This window comes from Sinohyriopsis cumingii, chromosome 1, assembly GCF_028554795.1.
Source record: "Sinohyriopsis cumingii isolate HCF-2022 chromosome 1, ASM2855479v2, whole genome shotgun sequence".
Classification (NCBI taxonomy): domain Eukaryota; kingdom Metazoa; phylum Mollusca; class Bivalvia; order Unionida; family Unionidae; genus Sinohyriopsis; species Sinohyriopsis cumingii.
Genome location: NC_142961.1, coordinates 177,408,854 through 177,429,320, shown reverse-complemented (window position 1 = coordinate 177,429,320; position 20,467 = coordinate 177,408,854). Strand labels below are relative to the sequence as shown.

Here is a 20,467-nt window from a genome sequence, read left to right as displayed (position 1 = left end):
AGCCCTGGTACGAGGCGATAGATCACGTTTCTGCCTCTTACTTTCTTCTTCTTTCTTCTCGAATGAATGGGATCGTTTCATCTTGAAAGCAAAAAGTCAAATGACTCAAGTTCAAACACCATAAACTACTTTATAGTCATAGCAGACCAGCGTATATAAAAAGGTGTGTGTCTTGTCCTTTCACTATTCATTTCACTCTCAAGCCGAGCACAACGATGGAAGAGACTGACCAGATGGAACGTTTCGTCAGAGCTTTGCGAGGGGTCATTAGAAAATTCTCTTCAGACCAGCCTACGGACTACTCTCCTTCCTTTAGAGATAAAAGTCAAGATACTTGCTATATCTGTCAGAAGAAAGGGCATTGGTCTTCAGAGTGTCCAGACCGTCAAAAAAGAAAAAAAACAGGGGATAAAAAAGACAAAAGTCAAGATACCTGTTATTATTGTAAAGAAAAAGGACATTGGTCTCCAGATTGCCCAAAAAAGAAACAAGAGGAGTCAGAAGAAAAGAGGAATTCTTCAGAAGAAGAGAGGGATTCTTCAGAGGAAGAGAAGGATTCTTCTGAGGAAGAAAGAAGACAGGTGAAGAAAAAGAAACAGGAGAAAAAAAGAAGAAGGGAAGAAAGCGAGGAGGAAGAAGAGGAAAAGAGTGTGACGGTGAAGAAATTCAAAAAACCGAGAGACTAAACAAGGAGACAGAAGAAATCAATGAACTTTTTATTAAAGTGTTGTGTTGTGAATTGTGAATTGGATTGTAAAAAATGGAGAAAAGAATAAATGAATGATATAAGGTAAGTGTCTTTGAGTTGTGATTTTAAAATAAGAACGTAAACTCACGCACTCATACACAGACACGTACTATAAGGGTAAAATGGGCTGTTGAATATTTTTTTTGAGTTATTGGCAATTTGAAATTGTATATCTTTTCGAGAAATGTGGGTGGCCCTGAAAAGGGCCTTTTTTTCTTTATGGTGCAGGGGTGAGTTTAACCAATCAACTTTAACTGCCTTAAGCCTTTGCCACGGCCAAGGCCTACTTCTGGACTGCGTAATGATGATAATGATTGGGTTGAAATCACTAAGGGTGGTACGGTAGGCTTAGTCACAGGGTTGACATGTTTGGCTCGGGAAGGTCGTATTCTCTTCGGTCGTGATAAAGAAGTCTGATACATTTGTTTCAGACTTCTTAACTCCGCTAAAATGTCCAACAGTACCGTGACCGTTTGATTTTCACCCTCTTGTTTCTTTGCTGTTACTTCTTCTTGCTGTTGCTGCTGTTGCTGCTGTTGTTTTTTTCTTACCTCTTCTTCTTGCTGCTGTTGCTGTAGGAGAAAAACTTGTTCGGCTTCCTTTTGTCTTTGTATAAATTTCTCCAATTCTTCTTTCTGTCTCTGTCTAAAATTCTCCACTTGCGGTAATGAAGAAGGTAACGAAGGTTCCGGAACAAATTCTTGCGAGGAGAGAAAATCCACAAAATCCCAATTCACCTCTTCTGAAAGTAAGTCCGAGTTCCCTTGGGCAGTCTCTCCTGCTGGTGCACCCCAATGGATCGTTTTCTGAGTTTCCGTCATGTTGAATCACTGTCGCATAGATTGACTGCACACAAGCGCTAGCGAATCTATATTGACTACGTGACGTCACAGACTGCTCTCTTCGGATTGGATGCGGGCTGACTGAATTCTGTAACGCGTGTTTGGATTGGTGAATGAACTCAATCCGTTTCAATCCTTCCTGTCCCTATAAATAAGCGCCGTTCACTGCATTGATTCACCTATTCTCGGAGCCTCAACATGTGGACAGACGTTGAATCTTCAACCCTTGTGTCAACAATGATGTTCAGGACGGACATGCTCATGTATGTCCGATCCAAGTGGACCGTTGTCCACAGGACCAACAGCAGCCTGTGGATAAGAAGAGTCTATATAGAGAGACAAGGTTGCCTCAAGAGGACTCTGATGTATGGCCCTGCTGTAAGACGAAGTTTGAGGAAAAGAAGATGTCGCAAATGCCCTCTATGTTAAGGGCATATTAACATAAACCAAAGGCCCTTTTCAGGGCCAGCCATATTTCTCGAAAAGAGATAGTCTTTTGAATTGCCTACCCCTTTTTTAAAAAATTTTTTAAAAAAAAAATCCCATGTTAAATTCCCCTTGTCCCTAAACAAGCCCAAACTCTATTCCCATGTTAAATTCCCCTTGTCCGTAAAGTGCCCCACGATTTTTCTCCATGTTAATTCCCCTTGTCCGTAAAGTGCCCCACGATTTTTCTCCATGTTAATTTTCCATTGTCCGTAAAGTGCCCCAAGGGGTCTTGTAATGCTAATTCCCATTGTCCGTAAAGTGCCCCCCTTCACTACTACCATGCCAACCTCGCTTAGTATTGACCTTGTATCCGCATACAAACTTCGTTCAATTTTAGTCAACCCTTTTGTGCTTACATTATTTTGACACACCATGACTTCTCTATAAGAACAAAATTAGCTCACAAATTGCATATGTTGTATTTTTCTCGAAACTAGAACTGTAACACTGGACATTGGACTGGAGGCAGTTTCTGATTCAATTTCTAAAGCAATACATTTTTGACAAGGATCAGCTAAGGCAACGGGTGAAGGATGGAAGGGTAAATCACATGAATGTTCGGTAGGAACAAGAATATTATTTTGCGATCCCCTGTACTCGAAAAAGTGATCGACCTTTCACCAGTGTTACAGGCGCGTCAGAATCCGTGGAGAAAAGGATCTTTTCTCGGTATGGATACATTTGACATCACTGTAGCTAGGCATTTATTTTTATCGATTGACAAAGGCACGACATTACATAATAATCCAAATTCTTTATTTCACTTTGTTAATATTGCAGCTTACCTCTTATTAACTGAGAAAACATTAGCACAATTACTCACAGGTATTGTACTCTCTTCTGTTACGATTCCGAGCTTTCTATGTTTTTTTTCATTAACTTTTAATCCATGCTTCCACTGGACTGGCCGAATTATATATTGGTGCCGCAGCATTTCCCCTTTCTTTGTTACAGAACTCACACATTCTTTATCACAAATTTAAAAAAGGTTATGCCGAGATACCCATAATCTAGAAGAATATATGGCTAAGCGAGCGAGACCACTTTGTGTGTGTCCTCTATGCACTCAGCACCGCACGGAACCTTGTCGCCCATGTCTCAACACATATACACCACAACTTGTTTATCCAGGTAGAATACGTATCTTTCCTCAACAGTCCGCGTTACCCTCATATTTAGCACTTAAGGATATTTAAACCACTCCTGCACAAAACACAAATACACAGTAAGATAATAAAAATGTTAACTGTTTCTGTTATTAATGTACAACACAGGAAATTGCCTCATCCACACGATGTCAACGACGGCAACCGTCTAGAATCCTCTTGTTATGGCGATAATCGTCTAACAAGACTAGTCGTAAATGTAGATAATGTAGAATTTTATTGAAACATTTTAAAACTATTTTTTTGGTCATTTTATCGTTTCAATTTTTTTAGTGTTGTGCCATGCTTTTTTCTTGTAATTTTGAATTTTAATGAATGTCATGAAATGTTCTTTTCATTCTATTTTTATTTCGATTTTACTAAATATTTTGCAATGTACTTTTCATATTATTTTTCGTTGGTTGCATTATACTGAGTATTTTGCAGTTTTCTCATTCTATTTTTGAACTTCGCTAAATGTCTGGCAATGTTTTATTCATTGCATATTTTGCATTTTACCGACTGTTTCAATTGTTATTGTAATTTTGATCTTATACCTTTATTAATGTAATTTGTTTTTCCTCAATCAAGCCTTGAGGACTCGGCTCAGATGACCCGGAGGGTATTATTAGGACAGAATGTTTGAGTGAAAGTATTAAGCTTGAACTTTTCTCTAAATTGTATTAAAAGTAAGTTTTCATTAAATTATATTAAAAGTAATTTTCCACTAAAATATATTGATATTATATATATTTGTGTAATACAACTGTATGCTATTTTATAAAGATCGCACTTTACGAGCAGGTGCAGAAATCCATAAAATACATTTCGCTTATATGTAAAGGTCCGCAATTTAGATTTGGTGGGAAGCTGCTGAACAGGCAAATTATTTAATCAATAATGGATGAGTTACGCAGATGATTCACACGGTTTCCCTGGGAAAGGTTGAGAGCCTTGTTCTGACTGGACTGAGCGAAAGCAAAAATTGTGTATAAATAGAGAAGCAGACTTACGAAGAATTAGTTCGTTCCTCGAGTCAGGACAGATCTGACTTTTCCTTACAGGTAAGAATAGTCTGTCTTCGCAAACTTCTGTAAATAATGGGCACTTTTTAATATTTCAAATTGTAACGGTACAATTTATTTTTTTCTAACATTTTTGTGAGTTCTTCCTATTTTATGTCATAATATAATGGAATGTTTAATTATATTCGTGGTATGTATTATTGGAAAAGATGAATTCGCTACCAACTTCAAGTTTAGATTTAATTTAGAACTACAATATTCTTTATGTAATAATGAGTAATGTTAAGTAACCTATTTCAAATTAGTATTCTATTTTAAATTTAGTCAAACATATTTCTTCAAAATGATTGTTGCATTCGTCTTAACTATTGAATTTTATACTCACTGGCTATCATAAAGTTAATCGAGATTTAACTATCTGCAATGTTTGTGTGTGTGTGTGTGTGTGTGTGTGTGTGATCTGGATTTTTAACGTAGCTTTAACAATTTTTCAGTCATATCGCTACGATGTATGCAGTGTGGCAGTTTATAGTGATGTCTAGCACTTGGGCATCATGCCGCAGACATGTAGCATGATGTCCCACCCAGCACATTATCATGACACAAGGCCGACCCGCCCTAATACTAACCTCTTAACGCTGAGCGCCAAGCGAGGCAGCTGTTAGTACCATTTTTGTAAGTCTTTGGTATGACTCGGCCGGGAATCGAACCCACGACCTCCCGCATCCAAGGCGGACGCTCTAACCCCTAGGCCACCGGGGCGGTACTATCTGTTACACATTCTAAAAGGCCGAAATTATGCATATGTATGAAGTTGGTAAGCTCAAAGGAAATGTGTCATCTTATATGTATTTCGTATATTTTAAATATAAAGGCTTTATAGGTGTATCTCTAGAATATATATATATATATATATATATATATATATATATATATGTGTGTGTGTGTGTGTGTGTGTGTGTGTGTGTGTGTGTGTACAATGAATTACACAGAAGAACCTGAACAAAACTGAATATCAGCATGTAATTTATATAAGCACAGAATAAAGTTTGCACCTTACAGTTTGCCTCTTACAGGTTTTTGTTTTCGTTTACATCTATCAGAACTCTCATAGAATCCGTTTCTGGTCCATACATCGTACGCGTTCTGAGAAATATGTTGATATTGCTCTTTTTATGCTTAAATTCAGATTTCCTTATTGGAACGTGTATTGCTTTTAAGTCAGTTAAAACTTGATAAATCATGCCGTTATGTATGCACACACACACACACACACACACACACATGGATTCTCTAACCAAGCTAACATACTTCTGACAACTGTCCCCTTTCCATACCATCGTCTGATTTGTATTTGAAAAAGAACCTCTCAGTGTCGACACACACCTTATACATTGTGGATTTCGTTATTTCACAACTAGTTTATTTGCGTCTAATTTAAATATTGTCTTCTCAACCTTATATTTTGTATACATGCGTGCTTTTGTTTTGAGAGTATTTGTCGGGTTGTTTATCATGGCGCGCATCAGTCGGCGCGCTTTTTTCGTGCTTTTGTTACGGCACCCAGATGAATATGGAAATGCAATGCTCGACTCATTAATAATAAAGACACAAGGAGTGGTAACAGCATTTGCAAAATAGCATCGCAACATTTGCAAATTAACTGCTTTTAACCTGTCAAGTGTACATCCCATTCTTCAGATATCGACTAACTGACACGTTATCCACCAAATTTAACATTCCTGTTGCAGCTTAACTAACATTTTGTAATTGCTATTTTGTGCAGCTACTTTTGTTAAGTAGGCGTGAGTCAATACCAAACACCTAAAAGCAAACCAATCAAATTGCTTGTTATATCTCACGTGTGATTTGCATTAGCTTTGAGACCTTTACCTTGTCAAATACGTCACATTAAGGATTGCCTGGCAAGTGAGAACGTATATGTATTCCATTACTAGACAGTAAATATTGACTTAATTTTACAAGTTGGCCATGTTCCTTTGAGATATTCAGTTGCACTTGGACATATTTTTTATCTGTGCTGAAAAAAACAACATGAGCATGCGGTATCAGTCTTAATCAGGTAAGATGCACTCATGTATTAGCACTATAATCATTATCACTATCATACTCAATATCATCATCATCATCATCATCATCATCATCATCTTCTTCTTCTTCTTCTTCTTCTACTACTTCTTCTTCTTCTTCTACTTCTTCTTCCTATTATTATTATTATTGTTATTATTATTATTATTATTATTATTATTATGTTACGTTTTCGCTTCCAAAACTCTGAGTGACTTCGGTAGCAGTATATACAGCAATCAATGGGTTGTTTACACATGATGTCACAAAACGTTTGCTCTCCGTTTGATTCCATTGGTAACGAACACCGGCATCTCGAAACTGTACAATGCCGATTTGTGGTATTTTTTGGGTGTTCTAACCGCCATGGTGTGCGGAAAGATCTACTCTTTTTTAAACGCCTAAAATTATCAAGGGTCAAGGAGAGTAAACACGAAAACTGTCGGAAGAAAGGCGTCGATTATGGAAAGCAACTGTCGGCAAAAAGGACATCAAAATGTAGGAAAAGTGGGAACGAACGATAGTTTGATCTCAACATTCTGTTGTTGGTAAGTTTTGAATTTTCCCTTTATTTTATTTAATATTTAGTGTATTCTATCCAGGGCCGATAAGGGAGAGGGGCAGCAGGCAACCCGTGAGGGAGCCCGGTACGAACAACACATTTGTAATTTTATAAAAGAAAAAAATTGTTTGAACAAGAACCAGAAGAGGCCTGAGTTTTTCTTACCTCAGGGCCAGTGTTCGGTCTCTACGTCGCTGGTTCTATTTTCTGATAAATAAAATGATAAATAGTAATGCAACTGTTTTTTTTTAAATAAAAAGCTGGTTTGAGGTAACATCATCTTACCCCACCCACTCCACTTCAAATATTTCGCTTTGCTTGCATTTAATTAATTGCAGAAGATGGCTTTGGTCATCAGAGTCATTTAGATGAAAGTTTATTACATTTATAAATATTCATTCATCATTATCAAATTAATAGACGCCCACTCTTTTCCCCATATTATTTATGTTGCACGTGTAAAAAGCCTACTTACATGATGAAACCCACCCATCATGACTGCCATCGCTGCATCTTGGAAAACCAGAGATTTCTTCATCTGTTCTAAATGTACATCTAGCCAGTGAGAGATTTATTCGTTCTAGTCAACGCAATCTAAAAGGGCAATATCAGATGCAGCTGCCTCACTTCTATGATTAAAAAAAGGGGCACACGGATTTCAGCAAATGTATCATTGAAGAACATTCAACATCTCCTGAGTATACTGCATGTGACATGTCTGGTCACTGTGATGCCAGAAGTAGTGAATCAGTTCTTCGGCTACCAACAGAAAATGAATCACATTGTAAAGAAATTCAACAATATCTGGATGACAACAAGTCGAGGATCATCGAAGTTTCAGAAAATGAAACGTTTGATATTAGGGCATTGTACAGCCTTAAGTATTATGAAAAGAACACAGAACAAGTAGGGCTTTATACAGGTATGCCAAGGTTTGAAGTTTTAAACCTAGTCTTTAACTTTATTGATGAACACACAAATAGCAATATAAAATGTCTTTCAAGAGAGAATGAGTTTCTATTGTGTATACTTCGACGTACCATTTCTTTTCAAAGACATGGTACACCAACTAGATGTTTCTGTAGCAACTATTGAGAAAGGTTTCCACTCCACCCTTGATGTACTTCATACAAGACTGAACATTTTAGTAAGGTGGCCAACACGAGAAAAATGAGAGAATCAATGCATATGTGTTTTCGAAAGGAATTTGGGGGAGAAGGTAGTTGTTGTACTTGATTGTTTTGAACTGTTTAATGAGAGGCCAAGTAGTGCTCACCAAATTCAGAAGTGGCGAAAATATTCCAACCATTGACAATATTGTCAAAGTGGCATGTAGCTTGACAAATATGTGCCCTTCAGTTGTTCTATTTGATTAGATGAAAGTACAAAGACTGAACTTTTGAATTGTTAGTACCATTACGGCAGGTCTCTTCATACATGTTGAAAGAAAATACTTGTAGAAGCAATGCAACAAGCTGTACTGTGGATAAATATTAATATTAATATTCCACCTTTTCGTGCATGTGATGTCATTTGTTTCTGATGAAATATATTAATAAATTGAGATTAAAGTACTTTTATGGTTTGTTTGCCATAATTGTGATTTGTGGGAGGAGTGCCAAGGGTAGCAGCATGTGCCTTGTATGTGACAATTGATGTTTGTGACAGTAATGTTTATCTTCGCTTGTAATATATTGCATAGCATTTGTACAAATTGAAATATAGAAAAGCATTAAAATATTCAACCATCTCTGTTATTCATTCATAAAGTAATAAATCAATCAATAAACATGTGCATAAACCAATTGATACATAAACAAGAAGAAACATTGAATGACTTTTAAAGCTTTTAAAGTACATGAACTGAAAATAAAAATTTGGTCCTCATTCGAGTTACACAGGCAAATGGTCATGTACACTGTCATATCTGCAAAAGCATTTCAGTAATATTCAGCTTTGCCATTCAAGACAAAACCATGCTCCTTTAGGCACACGCTTCATCTGAATACACTCGAGATGAAACCACTTCTTTGAACAGTTTTCATTTTCACATAATATCATCCTTCGTCCATCATCATCTCCACCACAATTAAATTTGGTTCGGCAATTCTCTTTGGTGCAAGCACTTAACTTCTTGAAAATTAGTTACATTCAAGTTCTGGTATAACACATATAGTGTGAAATTATAATGCCTTAACAGACATTATATCCAAAAGGTCATTGTCAGGGAATACTCTTTCCAGATGGAAATTTTGGGGACACCATACAAAGAAATCACAGTATTGTCTGCCAGTCATAAATATCTGTATTTGTAGTTGATACTAATATGTAGGACTGCAGTTTAACTGCATTGCACTATTTTCCGACATTAGCCAGGGAATTTCCAGTTTCATTGTGTCACTCATGCTGATGAGGCACTTGATTTCCAGACATCCACCACCACAACATTCGCAGTCTATGAAGTCATTCGGGCTAGCCCCAAAATGAGGGTTGCATTCATTCAAAATCAGACCACACTGCGTTACTTTGAAGTTCGTGTGCATCCTTTCCTTATATCTTTGTTCTCTTCTCCTTTATCTGGCCCCAGTCCGTCGCTGCACAGCTAAAAGCTTTTTTTGTTCCTTCACCACAACAAATAGTTTTCAGCAAACACACAGAAGGCTGGGACACATTTGTGTGACATTCTTCCCACTCTTTTATTATACCAAACAAAATAACTATTTGCTTGATTTCTAGTTTTTGTGCTCCACAAATAAAGCCTGTTCTTTTGTGATAGAAATGTCTACAATTTTACATTTGTCTGGTATTTGTTCATAATTTAATTCTTTGTCACAGATCTGATATCATACAATATCCCTAAATCCACTGACCATTGAGCTGATAATAATTTAGCTTTAAAATTGTCAGTAAATTGCTATGCCAAAGATAATACGGCAGCATTTGGCGTCATTCCGTTAAGTTCATCAAAGAATAATGTGTCTTCATGTTTGGTCGGGGAAGAAATGTTACTGTATTTCTTTTCAAAAGAAGCCTGAACCACGCAATCTTTTTCACTCTGGGACAGCTTTCGCTTCTTCATTGCTGATTCGAGATGCATCTCACGAAGTCTATATAATGTAGTAAAATCTGCATTGCTTGAGTGCATCTAATATGCTGGGGCATCCGTCACTGTTTCATCTTTCTTTTTTCTTGTGGATGTTTCCAATGCGAACAGTAAAACAGCAACATAACTGCAGCATTCTCCTAGTCCTACCATACATGTGCAATGTGCCGAGTCAATAATACCGTCTCCATTTACAATCACCCATGATTCTAGAGGTTTTTCTATCATACGCATTGAATGTGCCACCTGAAAAGATATCAATGCCAGGGCCCTATAATTCAGTATTTGCACAGAAAAAATAAATGTTATTTTAGTGTATGCACCGAATCAAAACCTATTAGCTCAAATGTCAGAGCTAACACCCCTCAGTAGTAAATGGGGCCACATTAGGGACAATGGGACTTAGCATTAAAAACACCCCTGGGCCACTTTAGGGACAATGGAAATTTAACATGGAGAAAAACGCTGGGCCACTTTAGGGACAATGGGAATTTAACATAGAGTTTGGGTCTGTCTAGGGACAAGGGAAATTAACATGGGAATAGAGTTTGGGTTTGTCTAGGGACAAGGGGAATTGAATATGGGATTTTATTTTTTTTTAAAAAAAACGTTTTTTTAAATTAAAATTTAAATTTAAATTTAAAAAAGGGTAGGCAATGGAAAGGCTATCTCTTTTCTAGAAATATGGCTGGCCCTGAAAAGGGCCTTTGGGTTTATGTTAATATTAATATTAACATAGATGGCATCTGTCACATCTTCTTCTTCTTCTTAAACTCCTTCTAACTGCCGGTCCATACACAAGTACCCTCTTGAGACATCCTTGTCTTTCTATGTAAACTCTCCTCATCCATTGACTAGTATCTGTCCTATCAACAACAGTCCACTTGGACCTGACACACATGAGCATGTCCGTCCTAAACATCATGGAAGACACAAGCGTGGATGACTCAACTGTGGTCCACATCTTGAAGCGACGAGAATAGGTGAATCAATGCAGTGAACTGCGCTTATTTATAGGTACAGGAAGGATTGAAACGGATTGAATTCATTCACCAATCCGAACACGCGTTACAAAATTCAGTCAGCTCGCATCCAATCCGAAGAGAGCAGTCTGTGACGTCACGTGGTCTATATAGATTCGTTAGCGCTTGTGTGCAGTCAATCTATGCGACAGTGATTCAACATGACGGAAACTCAGAAAACGATCCATTGGGGTGCACCAGCAGGGGAGACTGCCCAAGGGAACCCGGACTTACTTTCAGAAGAGGTACATTGGGATTTTGTGGATTTTCTTACCTCGCAAGAATTTGTTCCGGAACCTTCGTTACCTTCTTCATTACCGCAAGTGGAGAATTTTAGACAGAGACAGAAAGAAGAATTGGAGAAATTTATGCAACGACAAAAGGAAGCGGAACAAGCTTTTCTCCTACAGCAACAGCAACAGCAACAAGAAGAGGTAAGAAAAAAACAACAGCAACAACAGCAAGAAGAAGTAGCAGCAAAGAAACAAGAGGGTGAAAATCAAACGGCTACGGTACTGTTGGACATTTTAGCGGAGTTAAGAAGTCTGAAACAAATGTATCAGACTTCTTTATCACGACCGAAGAGAATACGACCTTCCCGAGCTAAACACGCCAACCCTGTGACTAAGCCTATCGTACCACCCTTAGTGATTTCAACCCAATCATCAGAAGTAGGCCTCGGCCGTGGCAAAGGCTTAAGGCAGTTAAAGTTGATTGGTTAAACTCACCCCTACACCAAAATAAAAAGGCCCTTTTCAGGGCCACCCACATTTCTCGAAAAGAAATACAATTTCAATTGCCAATAACTCAACAAAAAAAAACAAATCAACAACCCATTTTTACCCTTATAGTACGTGTCTGTGTATGAGTGCGTGAGTGTAGCTTCTTATTTTAAAATCAAAACTCAAAGACACTTACCTTATATCATTCATGTATTCTTTTCTCCATTTTTTACAATCCAATTCACAATTCACCACAGAACACTTTAATTAAAAGTTCATTGACTTCTTCTTTCTCCTTGTTTAGTCTCTCTGTTTTTTGAATTTCTTCACCGTTTTTTCCTCATTTTCTTCCCTTCTTCTTTTCTTCTCCTGTTTCTTTGCTTCTTTTAAATAGAATTGTCTTCTTTCTTCCTCTGAAGAATCCCTCTCTTCTTTCGAAGAATCCCTCTCTTCTTCCGAAGAATCCCTCTCTTCTTCTGAAGAATCCTTCTTTTCTTCTGACTCCTTTTGTTTCTTTTTTGGGCAATCTGGAGACCAATGTCCTTTTTCTTTACAATAATAACAGGTATCTTGACTTTTGTCTTTTTTAGCCCGTTTTTTTTCTTTTTTGACGGTCTGGACACTCTGAAGACCAATGCCCTTTCTTCTGACAGATATAGCAAGTATCTTGACTTTTATCTCGAAAGGAAGGAGAGTAGTCCGTGGGCTGGTCTGAAGAGAATTTTCTAATGACCCCTCGCAAAGCTCTGACGAAAGGTTCCATCTGGTTAGTCTCTTCCATCGTTGTGCTCGGCTTGAGAGTGAAATGAATAGTGAAAGGACACGACACACACCCTTTTATATATGCTGGTTTGTCATGACTATAAATTAGTCTATGGTGTTTAAACTTGAGTCATTTGACGTTTTGCACTCAAGATGAAACGATCCTATTCATTCGAGAAGAAAGAAGAAGAAGAAGAAAGTAAGAGGCAGAAACGTGATCTATCGCCTCGTACCAGGGCTGAAATCTTGGCACAAATTCATGCCAGTGATTTTGAAGAGGACATGAGTGAACCAGAATCCGAACCCTCTAAACCAAGTTCACCACCCTTAGTCAACCCTGAAAGTACTATTCCATTCGAGAGACGGAAAAGCGCTCCTCTAGAAAATTTAGAACCACGGCTTACACCTCCACGGTGAAGTTTAAAGATTTCAAGGCCGACGTACCCTTGGAGAAAGCAGAAGGGTTTATCACCGAGATGTGGGATTCTTTGCTCACCTCACTCAAGCGACAATGTCAACCCAAAGAAGACGATCGCTTGACACTATCCATAGATCACGACGGTTTGAAATCCCCTGTTTGGATCGAGTTTAGCAGACCCGCAGAACTAACCCCTTCCAAAGTCATGGACAAGATTCAACACGTACAACAATCTAATGACCAGTTTGACATCACCGATGGTAAAGCCACACTGAAAATGGCTCACGTCTCTCTTCCTCAAGGGACAGGACGCAAAAAGATGTTATTGGTGGACGACCTTCGCAACACCAAAAAGAGTCTCGTCCGAATTAACAACCCTCAAGACCAGATGTGCTTAGCCCGTGCCATCGTGGTGGGACGAACCTATGCCAACAAGAACGACACGGTAGAATGGAAAAGAACCTGGGAGAACATTCGAAAATCGAACCGAACCAAACAACGAAACGAAGCAGAACTCCTGTTGCAACAAGCTGGCCTGTCCAAAAACACACCCTGTGGCATTCCTGAGATGCAAAAATTGCAAGATGCCCTAGCTCCACGCTACACCTTGAAAGTGCACCCTCAAGAAATGCGCGGACCTCTGTTGTTTCGAGGCCAAGACTTTAAGGACGGAAAATACATTCATGTTTATTATCACGATGACCATTTCGATACCATTACCACTATCACCGGATTCCTGGGATACAGATATTACTGTGAGAAATGTGATTATGGTTATAACAATCGAGAGCAACACAAGCATTGTGGATGGAAATGCCCAGGATGTTTGGCCTCTCCACCCTGTCTGAGCGAAGAACCAGTGCCTTGTTCGACTTGTCTGCGCACGTTTGTCAGCCCTACCTGTTACCAACAACATTTGAAAACACAAGGTTCACAGAAGAAATGTGCTTGTCAACTCCTGAGATTGTGCCCTACGTGTAGACAAGGCATACGTACCAACAGTACCAAGGCACACGTATGTCGAGGAAAGAAAAAATGTCACATTTGTCACCACATCGTGGACTTGGAACACCAATGCTACGTGCAAAAATACCAACCCCCACCAGAGAAAGAGCACGGTCACAAGAAGAAAAGCAATTTCATCTTTTTCGATTTCGAATGCATGCAAGAGACCGGCATTCACATTCCTAATTTCTGCGTGGCTCATCGAGCGTGCGAGAAGTGCATTCAAGAACCTATCTTCAGTCATTGCCCTCACTGCAGCAAGATTCCTGGAGGACGTGAAAAAATCTTTCGGGGACCGAACACGTTAGCCGATTTCGCTCGATTCGTCTTAGACCCCATCGACAAGACGTGGAGCCAAGAGGACATCGAACGTTACGGAGATTGTCATCGTCATGCCACGGTGATGGCTCACAATTTCTCCGGATACGATGGACAGTTTCTTCTCAGATACTATACGGAACAAGGCACCGAGAGTCCTAAAGTGACTTTGAACGGAGCCAAAATCATTTTCATGCAAGTGGGACAAGTGCAGTTTAAAGATTCGATGAGCTATTTGGCCATGCCTTTGAGCCGAATGCCTAAAACGTTTGGAATGACAGAAATGGCTAAAGGGTACTTTCCACACTTTTTTAATACGGAAGCCAATCAACATGCCGTTCTACCCCATTTGCCTGAGGCTCACTATTACGACCCCGACAACATGCGTAGCGAACAACGAGAAGCTTTCTACGCTTGGTACCAGGCTCATGTCTCTGACCCCTTCGACTTTCAGGAAGAAATGCTAAAGTATTGTCGTTCCGACGTGGACATTTTACGACGTTGCTGTGGAAAATTTCGAGAACTGTTCATGGAACACGGAGGGGTCGGTCCTTTGAAAGAAGCTTGCACCATTGCCAAAGCGTGTTCCTTAGTGTACCGCCAACGATTCATGCCTGAAAACACCGTGGCTGTCATCAGTCCTCAAACGACCCACTTTGTCAAACGTCAATACTCGGTCAAAGCCCTACGCTGGTTACATTACTTGTGCGACAAGGAAGACAAATGGATTCAGCATGCCCGCAACGGAGGAGGCGAAAAGACCATCGGAGCGTATTCGGTCGATGGCTGGGACTTAGAAAACCCGAAGATCGTATACGAGTTTAACGGTTGCTTATTTCACGGATGTCCCGTCTGTTACCCTGACCGTGACACCAAAAATCAGTTTTTGCAACGAACCATGGAAGACTTGTACCAGGACACTTGTCAGCGACGCCTAAAGTTAGAACAGCAAGGATACCAAGTGGTGGAAATGTGGGAACACGAGTACGATCACCGTTTGAAAACCGATCCCGAGTTTAAACGCCTCCTGGAAAGTTACCAGTTCATGGACCCGTTGAACCCGAGGGATAGTTTGTACGGAGGAAGGACCAATGCCACCTGTTTGCTGTACCAAGCCGACGAAGAGAAAGGAGAAGAAATCAAATACTTGGACGTGTGTTCGCTGTATCCCTACGTGTGCAAATATTGTCGCTTTCCCGTAGGGTACCCGCAATTGCTGACGGAACACATCGACCTGAAAAACATTCGACAATACGAAGGCTTGATCAAGTGTAAAGTTTTGCCTCCCACGAACCTATACCATCCCGTCTTACCTCACCATTGTCAAGGCAAACTGATGTTTCCCTTGTGCCGTACTTGTGCCGAAACGTGCATCCAGGACCAACCTTGCCATCACAGCCAGGAAGAACGTGCCTTGACGGGAACCTGGGTCAGCGTGGAATTGTTCAAAGCTCTGGACATGGGATACCAACTGTTAGAAGTGTACGAAATTTGCCACTTTCCCAAGACACAACAGTACCACAAGGGTGACCCTACTCAGAAAGGCATTTTCGCCGACTACGTGGATGCCTTTTTGAAACTGAAACAAGAAACCAGCGGCTATCCTTCCTGGTGTCACACTCCCGAAGACCAAATACAATTCAAAGAGAAATACTACGAACAAGAAGGCATCTCTTTAGACCACATCGAAAAAAACGAAGGCAGGCGATCGTTTGCCAAAGTGATGTTAAATTGCTTGTGGGGTAAAATGGCACAACGACCGTGTTTACCCAAGACGGAATATTTGACAGAACCTTCCCGCTACTTCCAGATGATTCACGACAAAACCAAATACATGAAACACGTGGACGTCGTTCGCGAGGATTTGATCTTGGTCAATTACGAAGAAGATCTGGACTTTGTACAAGACGACCCTTTTGGAAATGTCATCATTGCGGCTTACGTGACAGCTCATGCTCGCTTAAAATTGTACGAAGCTTTAGAACTGTTAGAAGAACGCGCCCTGTACTTTGACACGGACAGTTGCATTTACATCCATCACCCGATTCAACATCACCCTGACATCGAAGGAGACCGTTTAGGAGCCTGGACAGACGAGCATCCCGACGACAAGATTCTAAGTTTCGTCAGTGGCGGCCCCAAAAATTACGGCTACGAATACCGGGACAAACAAGGAGAAGTGCACACGACGTGCAAAGTGAAAGGACTGACTCTGAATCATCGTACCAGTCGAGTGGTCAACTTTGGGGTATTGAAAGAAGCCTTGCAATCGGGAGAGGATGGAAACTTTAAAGTGACTACCTATCAACCGAACAAGATTGTACGTTTACCCACTCACCACATCGTCAGTCGACCCTTGGAAAAAGTCTATCAAATTGTATACCAGAAGCGAGTGCGACTTCCCAATCACTTTACGTTGCCGTACGGTCACGTCGGTATTGGTCTGTATATAAAAAGGAACCCTAGGCAAGATCGATAGTTCATTGTTCATTGAAGTAACTTACCATGTCGTTGACGAAGAAGAAACCAAATTGGTTTGGCTTGGACCCAAGAGGTGGCCCAGTATTCACGAGAGTTATTCAAGGAAAAAAGTTACTTTTCAACCCGTGTTAGTGACGGTGCCAGAAGAACCCGTCACCCAGGACGGGACTGTCGTGGACAGGCCTGAAAGACCCTTTCGGGAGGACACTTGTGTGACCTTACCCCCTACTATAGAACTGGTTAGAACTTTACCCAAAACGTGTTGTACAGACACTTGTGTTTATTCCACGTTCATGGTTATCATGTGCCTTTTATTCTTGTACTTAAGCCTTTGGCTTTTATGTATTTTTGTCTTTCGTATTCATGTTTGAAAAGAAAACATTCAATAAACGTGTTCTGAAAAAAAAGTATATAAACTCTTGTCTTGTTTGTTTTCGTGTCACAAGTGACATTTCTCACACTATGGCTACCTCTGCTGTCTCTGCTCCCTCTTCCTCTACTGTCAAAGTCATCGACGAACACTTAGATCGTGCCAGTTGGGAGGCTTTGTATCTTCGCCATCCCTTTAACATGCTGATTGCTGGACCTAGCGGTTCAGGCAAAACCGAATTCGTCAAACGTTTGATCGAACATAAACATCATTTGATCGATCGACCCCCTCAACGAATCGTGTGGTGTTACAAAGAGTGGCAATCGGCGTACAGCCTCTTGCGAGAAAGTCAAGGCGATTCCATCGTGTTTGTGGAAGGCATTCCTAAAGAAGACGACGGCATCGTCTCTGACTCCCGTCAAACCCATTTGGTCATTTTTGACGACATGTTAGGAGAAGACGAAGAAGAAATTAAACTGTGGTTCACGCGCAAAGGGCATCACCGTACTGCCAGTGTCGTTTACATCACCCAAAATTTGTTTCAACAAAGTAAAGCCCATCGCACCATCAGTCTCAATGCGCATTACGTGGTCTTGTTTAAAAGCCCTCGAGATAAATCGCAAGTGCAAGTCTTAGCCAAACAGTTAGGAACGCCTTGGCTGACTCAGGCGTACGACGATGCCACTCAAACTCCACACGCTTATTTACTCGTCGATTTGAAACCTACGACTCCCGAGGATTTGCGATTTCGTACCCACTTGTTTCACCACTGGTGCCAAGACGGAGGGCCTGTCCTGTACACGTCTCCGTCCTCGACTTCATTTCACTCCCCATAAAAAAATCTATAAAAACCTCAGACCCTTTTTCGTCTGTCTCACTCTCAGTGCGAACATGACGTCCCTTCAGTCGCATCTTCCCGTCAAATTGATTCGTGCCTTGTATGGCATCAGTCGAGAAAAAGATCCACAAACACGAGCTCGTGTCTTAGAAGCTAGTCTCAAAGAAGTCTTACGATGGTTCACGGTGACGGCACGTCAATTACTCCAAGGAATCATTCAGATTCCTCATCAAACCAAACGCTTTTTCGATCGAAACAAAGTCGCTTTGGTCCAACTGGCCGATCCCCGCATCGACACTCAAACCAAAAAACAAATCATTTTGAAACCTGGAGGGAGCGGTACTCTAGGAGGGGTCATCATTCGCTCACTCTTAAGATGGGATCCTAATGCCCCCAAAGTTATACCCAAGACAAAAGTCCAACGAAGCCCCAAGAAGAAAAAGACAGGGTCCCCAAGGAGAACTTCTCCAGTGGCAGGACCCTCCTCTGACCAGACACCACCACAACGGAAAAAGAAAAGAAGCCCCCAGAAAAAGAAACAGAGAAAAAGTCCCCAGAAAAAGAAAAGTCCACAGAAAACTAGTCGCAAGAGAGGCACTTCGGCCAGGACGCAACCTTACACTCGCAAACCACGACCTGCCACGGCGGTGACTGCGTCTCCGGCAGCCTCACGTTTGTCCACTTCTCCGTTAATGACACCCAGAACTGAAGAGTACTTGGAGACGTTGATCACACCAAGAACTTCTCCGTTGATGACCCCCAAAAGAACTTCCCCAGTGGCAGGACCCTCCAATTTAGTGGCAGTGGCTGCTGCTCACAAAGTACCTTCTCCCAAAATCAAAGTTCAAGAAAGATCGGGCATGTTACAAAGTTTACTGGATTTGTCCAAGCAAGAACTGGCTCGATTTAGTCCGTTACGTACCCCTGCACGACGTGTCATGCCTGTCCTCAAACTAATACGACGTCAAGACAATCAGTGGCGACGCGTTCCAGTATAAAAAAGGCCTGTGACCAAGTCGGGGTATCAGTGTTTTTTGGTGCTCCTGAAGACTCAAAGATGTCACCCTCCAGAAAACCCCAAGGAAAGAAAAGGAAAGGACTACCACCACGTTTAGCCAAACATGGGGACCTGTTATCTGTCCTGTCCAAAGCTTCTCCACCCCTACGAAAAAAACTCATTCAAACGGCCAAAACGCGACTGAAAAGTCTCCGTTTACCTCAAGTGCAACGATGGTTACAAGAACAAGCTACCTACACTTTACACAAACCCATTCGACGCAAGTTTGCCAGAAGTCGCACCCGAGTGGAAGGCATCGATCATCAATGGCAAGCCGATTTAGCCGATGTCTCTCATTTGGCCAGCTACAATCGTGGCTACAAATATTTGTTTTGTGTCATCGACGTCTTTTCCAAATTTGCCTGGGTCGTGCCCTTGACTTCCAATCCAGCAGCGAGTTAGTGCGAGCCCTGCAACGAGTGTTGAAACAAAGCGGTCGTCACCCTCTTCGATGGCAAACGGACAAAGGCACCGAATTTCTGAACCAAGCTTTCCAAAAAGAATTAAAGAAACGTGACATTCATTTTTTTACCACCGAGAATCCCGAAACCAAAGCCAGCATCGTGGAACGTTTTCAACGCACTTTGACAGAACGCATGTGGAAATATTTTACGCATCACCACACTCTGAAGTACATCGACATCTTACCGCACCTGGTGCAAGCGTACAACCAATCTTACCATCGAAGCATCGGACGTGCCCCGCAAGACGTGACTCCCGACAACGAAGTGTTGGTGTTTGAGCGCCTGTTTGGTACGTCCCCGACGAGGGCTGTCCCCAAGAAAAGTGGAATGATGGCCGTAGGAGATTGGGTGCGCATTGGCAAAACCAAACGCACTTTCGACAAAGGTTACTTACCTAACTGGACGACCGAATTGTTTCGCGTCACTGGACGAGTGCATGGCCGTCATCCTGCCGTCTATAAATTGGAAGACATGAACGGAGAAGTGCTCAAAGGAACGTTTTATTTGCCCGAGTTACAACGTGTCACCAAAAAAGAAGACGACGTGTACGACATCGAAAGCATTCTCGAACGCAGAACCCGTAAAGTGAGCAAACGACGTGTCAAAGAAGTCAAAGTACGTTGGAAAGGATATCCACCCAGTTTTGATTCTTGGATCGACGCTTCGCAAGTCATCGACTATAAAAAGAAGTGACCATCATGCCTTTTCACACAGACGCAGCTACGTCGACCACTCCTCCTTCACCTAGTTCTTCTGTGCAAGATTTACAAAAACAACCCTTGTGGGTGTGGTGTGGAGAGCGTGTGCCTAAAACGCAAATCGTCTTTTTCTGCCAAATCTTCGTGGTGTATTGTGTCATCGGGGCAGCCATCGCCAATTTGAGTTTGCAACAAGGAGACAAACAATTGTGGACCATTTTATTGAGCAGTTGCATCGGTTACCTGCTTCATAATCCCTCCCTGAAATTCACCTCGAACGGGAACCCCGGGAACCTTGTGTCCAGTGCCA

The 20,467-nt window shown here is 41.1% G+C and overlaps 1 protein-coding gene across 15 annotated transcripts in view; it reads left to right on the top strand.

The window, feature by feature from the left end:
• Positions 1-6,147: 6,147 nt before the first annotated feature.
• The window catches only part of LOC149808453 (uncharacterized), a 112,999-nt gene continuing 98,679 nt past the window's right edge, over positions 6,148-20,467 (top strand). For 10 of the 15 annotated variants that reach the window (XM_089977494.1, XM_089977474.1, XM_089977429.1 and 7 more), the window contains exon 1: positions 6,151-6,332. The gene's annotated coding sequence lies outside the window, so the exon portion shown is untranslated. Of the gene's footprint in view, positions 6,333-6,605; positions 6,886-20,467 lie in introns of those variants that run through there. The other 5 variants (XM_089977506.1, XM_089977422.1, XM_089977412.1 and 2 more) reach the window with 2 other exon arrangements.